Genomic DNA, 6,301 nt, shown 5'->3' on the forward strand with positions numbered 1-6,301 from the left:
TAATTTGCATTTCCCTAATGACAGATAATGTTGAGTGTATTTTCATGTACTTATTTGCCTTTTTTTGGTGAAGTGTCTGCTCAAGTCTTCTGCCCATTTTGATGGGTTGTTTTCTTATTATAGAGTTTTGAGAACTTCTGGAATATCTTAATCACCCCAAAAGGAAACTTCCTACCCATTAACCAGTCACCCATCTCACTTTCCCACCAGCACCTGGCAACCACTACTGCTTTCTGTCTCTACAGATTTGCTTGTTCTGGATATTTCCTTTAAATGGAATCATACCATATGTGGCCTTTTGTGTCTGGCTTATTTCACTTAGAATATTTTCAAATTTATCCATGTTGTGGCATGCATCCATGTTTTATTCCTTTTTATGACTGAAAAATATTCCATTGTATGGATATACCATGTTTTGTTTATCCATTCATCAGCTGATGGACACAGGTTGTTTCCATTTTTTGGCTGTTGTGACTAGTGCTTCTATGAACATTTGTGTACAAACATTCTGTGTATACAAGCTTTTGTTTGAACACCTGTATTCAACTACAGTCATGTCACTCAACGATGGGGATACTTTCTGAGAAATGTGTCGTTAGGTGATTATGTCATTGTGTGAACATTATAGAGTGTACTTATAAAAACCTAGATGGTATAACCTGCTACACACCTAGGCTATATGGTACTAATCTTATGGGACCACTGTTGTATTTATGGTCCATCATTGACTGAAATGTCATTATGCAGCACATGACTGTATTTGGGGTATATACCTAGAAGTAGAATTGATGGATCATACTATGTTTAACTTATTGAGGAAATGCCAAACTATTTTCCACAGAGACAGTACTTTTTACATCCCCATAAGCAATGTATGAAAGTTCCAATTTCTCCATATCCTCGCCAACATTTCAGAATACATGACTTCTTTCAGAAAAAAGGGGAGAGAATATTTCCCAACATTTTATTAGGCCAGTATTACCCAAATACTAAAACCAGAAAAAGACATGACAGAAAAAGAAAACTGAAGACCAATGTCCTCATGAATGTGACAGAGAAATCCTCATTAAAATATTAGTTATATATAAATATGTAAATATATTTATATTTATAAAAAGATATAGAAAATATACAAGAGATTTATAAAAGATATCACACATGAACACACATATGTATGTATCTCACACATCACAACAATGAGGGGTTCATGCCAGGAGTGCAAGGCTGTTTCAACACTTGAAAACCAATCATTTTAATTGACCACATTAACAGACTAAATAAGACAAGCCAGGTAATCATCTCAGCAGATGCAGAGAAAGCATTTGATGAAATTAAATATCCATTTATGATAAAAACTCAAAGCAAACTAGGAATAGAATGGAAATTCCTTAACCTAATGAATGGCATCTACAAAAAACCTGTAAGACACATCATACTGAATAGTGAGAAATTGCATGCTTTCTTCCTAAGATCAGAAACAAGGCAAGGATTTCCTCTTGGACCACTTTATTCAAAATTCTGCTGGAAGTCCTAAATAGTGCTGTTAGATAAGAAAAAGAAGTAAAAGGCATTCAGACTGGAAAGGAAGAAATAAAACTCTATTTCCAGACAACATTATTGTCTATGTAAAAAAATTTTTTAAATCTATAAAAAAGCTCCTAGAATTAGTGAGTTTAGCAAGGTTTCAGGAAACAGTGTCAACATACACAAGTCAATTATATACTATATGCCACCTATGAACAATTTGAATTTGAAATTTAAAAATATAACATAGTATCACCACAAAAATGAATTACTTAGGTATATAACAAAATATGTACAGGATCTGTATACTGAAAGTAAAAGACATCAATGAAAGAAATCAAACATCATCTAAATAAATGGAAAGATAGGCCATGCTCATGGATTCTAAGACTCAATATAGTTAAGATGACAATTCTCCCCAGTTTGATCTATAGATACACTGTAATTCCAATCAAATTATCAACAAGACTTTTTTAGCTACTGATAAGTTAATTCTAAAATTAATATGGTAAAATAAAGGAGCAAGAATATCCAAAACAATTCTGAAAAAGAAAACAAGTGGGAGGACTTGTGCTACCCAATTTCAAGACTCACTGTAGAGCTATAGTCATCAAGGCAGTGTGGTATTGACAAAATGCCAGAAACACAGACCAAGGAAAAAGACTAGAGAACGGAGAACCCAAAATTGGCCCACATGAATGGAGCCAATTGTTTTTCTTTCCTGTCAGAGAAAAAAATACAAATAAGCAAGGGCAGAGAGAAGGCTAATGGAACCCTGTGGTACTTGGTTCAAGTCAGAAATATCAGTATGAACTCGTGTTTATTTTAAAATATATACAGATAGATGGCTAAAGAAACAAAAACAAAAATGTGTGACTATATGGGTTATAATAGATACATGTATTTCCTAGTTCTTTGAGACTGCTAGCAGTGACATACCAGTAGCAATGAATACACTTAATTCCAAGAGCTTGGTTTCTAAATGCCACTTTCCAGAAAAAGGAACCAAGTCTCCTTGGAGAAATTAACAGCTGATTCTAGGTCTAGAATTTTCTAGCAAGAAAAATACAGGATAAGCCTGGACCATCTTATAGTTTCAGTAAGTAAGGAAGTGCCCTCCTCCACAATAAAAGTATGGGGGCATGTCAAAGGGACTCATGAGCCAACCTGAAAGACACAACAATGGCTAAACTTGTAACAATTTGCGCCACATAATAAATAATATAGTACTGGATTGTAACACAAAGAATAAAATGTCCATTCATCCATATTGATATAAACAAATGATTGAATAAATAAATAAAGGAGTGGGGGAGGACAAGTCTTCCTTACAGAAGAATCCCAATTAATAAATGTAGAAGCAATGAGGAAAATAGAAAATCACTATTAGAAAAAAACAGCAGTAGTTGCTGAAGGCAAGATGTATTGATGAATGCTAAAATTACTGGGTGAAACTTTCAGGAGAAAGAGGATATTTGCATAACCTCAAAGTAATTCCCTTGTGGTAGTTTTAACATATGACCACAAACTCTTTGATACCCCTCCATCCACAAAGTGAAGATTAAGCCCCCCCTCCTTTAGTGTGAGGACTTTGACTCATTTCTAATGAAGAGTGTGGAAAGAGGGAAAATAGTAACTTTAAAACAGAGAAACTCGGGAGACACCATCACAACAAAGTGACCAAGGTTAATACCACTAAAAATAAGTCATGTTGATATCATTAGTCCCCTGAAACAATGTGATGAGAAGAGCACATAATCTTTGTGATATCCATCCCCAAAATCCATAACCTCAATCTGTTCATGATAAAACATCAGACACAAATTGAGGGATATTCTACAAGATACATGCCTACTCTTCAAAAGTATCAAGGTCATGAAAGACAAAGAAAGACCAAAAAACTGTCACAGATTGGAGACTAAGGAAACATGATAACTAAAAGTAATGTGATATCCTGGATTGGATCCTGGAGCAGAAAAAGGTCAGCTTGCAGTAAAGGATTAACTTTGCCCAAAGAAAGGTTTGGCCCTTTGCCCTGGCTCTTAGGAGGTAACTCTAAGCCCTTGGAGTGTCCTGCCCAATAACAGTGTCTTTTTACCTGGGGGCCTGGAGCCATGCTGGACAGTCTATACTAACAATATGATTTATGATAGGGGCTTTGAGCCATGCAGTATCAGCTCAGCCTCTGGTGGTGTGTGATGAGAAATTATACACTTGCTAAAACTGATCAAAAGAAAAAATGGAGCAGCTATGCCAAGAATTTTACCAGAATAGGGGCCAGCCAGCCCAGTGGTGCAGCGGTTAAGTTTGCATGCTGCACTTTGGCGGTCCGGGGTTCGCCAGTTCGGATCCCGGGTGCAGACGTGGCACCACTTGGCACGCCATGCTGTGGCAGGCATCCCACATATAAAGTAGAGGAAGATGGGCACAGATGTTAGGGCCAGGCTTCCTCAGCAAAAAGAGGATTGGCAGCGGATATTAGCTCAGGGCTAATCTTCCTCAAAAAAAAAAAAAAAAAGAATTTTACCAGGACAGAGTCATTTCATAATGAAAAAAGGGTCTACACAACAAGAGGACATAGAAATCCTAAACACTGTGTACCTATTAACAGAGTTTCAAAGCAGACAAAGGATAAACTGGTGTAACTGAAAAGAGAAATAGAAAAAAGCACAATCTTAGTTGGAGATTTTAATACCTTTCCCTCAATAACTGATAGAATAAATAGACATAAAATCAGTAGGGCTGTAGAAGACTTGAACCACACTATCAAAAATCTTGACTTAATTCACATTTACAGATCATGTCACATAACAACAGAAGAATACATTCTTTACAAGTGTGCATGGGACTTTTACCAAGATAGACCATATTCTGGACCATAAAGGAAGTCTCAATTAATTTATAAGTATTATACAAAGTATGTTTCTCTGACCACAATGGAATCAAATAATAAATCATAACAAAGATATGTGGAAAATTCTCAAATATTTGGATGCTGAATAATACACATCTAAATAACCCATGGGACAAAGAAGAAATCCCAAGGTAAGTTAGGAAGTATTTTGAACTGAATGAATATGTAAAAACAACATATCAAAATATATGAGGTGCTACAAAATGAGTGCTTAGAGGATAATTTATATCACTAAAGCTCTACACTACAAAAGAAGAAAAGTCTTTAATCAATGACCTCAGCTTCAACCATAAGAAACTAAAGAGTAAATTTAACCCAAAGTCAGCAGAGAAAGGAACTAATAAAGAGAAGAGCATAAATCAATAAAACTGAAGACAAAAAAACAATAGAGAAAAATCAATGACACCAAAAGCTGGATGTTTGAGAGAATTCAATAAAATTGATACATTTCCAGCCAAACTGACCAGGAGAAAGAGATGGAAGACACAAATTACCAATATCAAGAATGAGAGAAGGGAACATTACTTCAGCTCCTACAGATAAAAGAAGGATGAAAAAAGGAATATGATGAACAACCTTTTGCTCCTAAATTAGACAACTTACGTGAAATAGACTTCTTTGAAAGATACTACCAAAGCTCAATGAAGAAAAAGATAACCCAGATAGCCTTATAACTATTAAAGAAATTGACTTTGTAGTTAAAAACCTTATTTTTAAATTGACATATAATTGACATAAACCATTGTGTAAGTTTAAGGTGTACAATGTGTTGACTTGATACACTTATGTATTGTAATATGATTACCACCATAGCGTTAGCTAACACCTCCATGATGTCACATAACTATCATTTCTTTTTTGTGGTGAGAATATTTAGTGTATAGTCTCTTAGAAACTTTCAAGCATATGATACAGTATTGTTAACTATAATCACCATGCTGTGCATTAGATCACCAGAACTTATTCATCTTCTAACTGCAAGTTTGCACCCTTTGACCGACACCTCCCCATTTCCTTAGCCCCCTGTCCCTGGTAACCACCATTCTACTCTCTGTTTCTACAATTTTGGCTTTTTTAGATTCCACATATAAGTGATATCATACAGTATTTATTTCTCTGTTTGACTTATCTCACTTAGCACAATGCCCTCAAGTTCCATCTGTGTTGTTGCAAGTGGCAGGATTTCCTTCTTTCTCATGAATAATATTTCATTGTATATGTATATGTATATGTATATGTATATATATATATATATATATATATATGTATATACCAAATCCTCTTTCACAAAAGAATTTCAGTACCAGATGGCTTCACTGGCAAATCCTACCAAACACTAAAGGAAGACATAATACCATTTCTGCACCAACTCTTCCAGAGGAGGGACCACTTCCCATCTCATTCTATGAGCCCAGAATTACCCTGATACTAAAGGCAGACAAAATATAAGAAAACTAAAAACCAATATTCCACATAAGCATATATGCAAAAATTCTTAAAATTTTTAGCAAATTGAGTCCAGTGATACATCAAAAAACGATAACACATCATGACTAGGTGGGGTTTAATTCCAGGAATGCTACATTTAACTATTAAAAATCAATATAATCAATGTAGTTCAACAGATAAACTAAAAAAGAAAAACCATATGACCATCTCAATAGCTGGAGAAAAAATATTTGACAAAATCCAACATCTATTCCTGATAAAAAAATCTGTCAACAAATTAGGAATAGAGGTAACTTCCTCAACCTGATAAAGAGCATATATGAAAAACATACAGCTAACACCATACTCAATAGTGAAAGACAATGTTTTCCTCCTAAGATCAAGAAAAAGGCAAAGACATCCACTCTTATCACT

The sequence above is a fragment of the Equus asinus genome, chromosome X, assembly GCF_041296235.1.
Source record: "Equus asinus isolate D_3611 breed Donkey chromosome X, EquAss-T2T_v2, whole genome shotgun sequence".
NCBI classification, from domain to species: domain Eukaryota; kingdom Metazoa; phylum Chordata; class Mammalia; order Perissodactyla; family Equidae; genus Equus; species Equus asinus.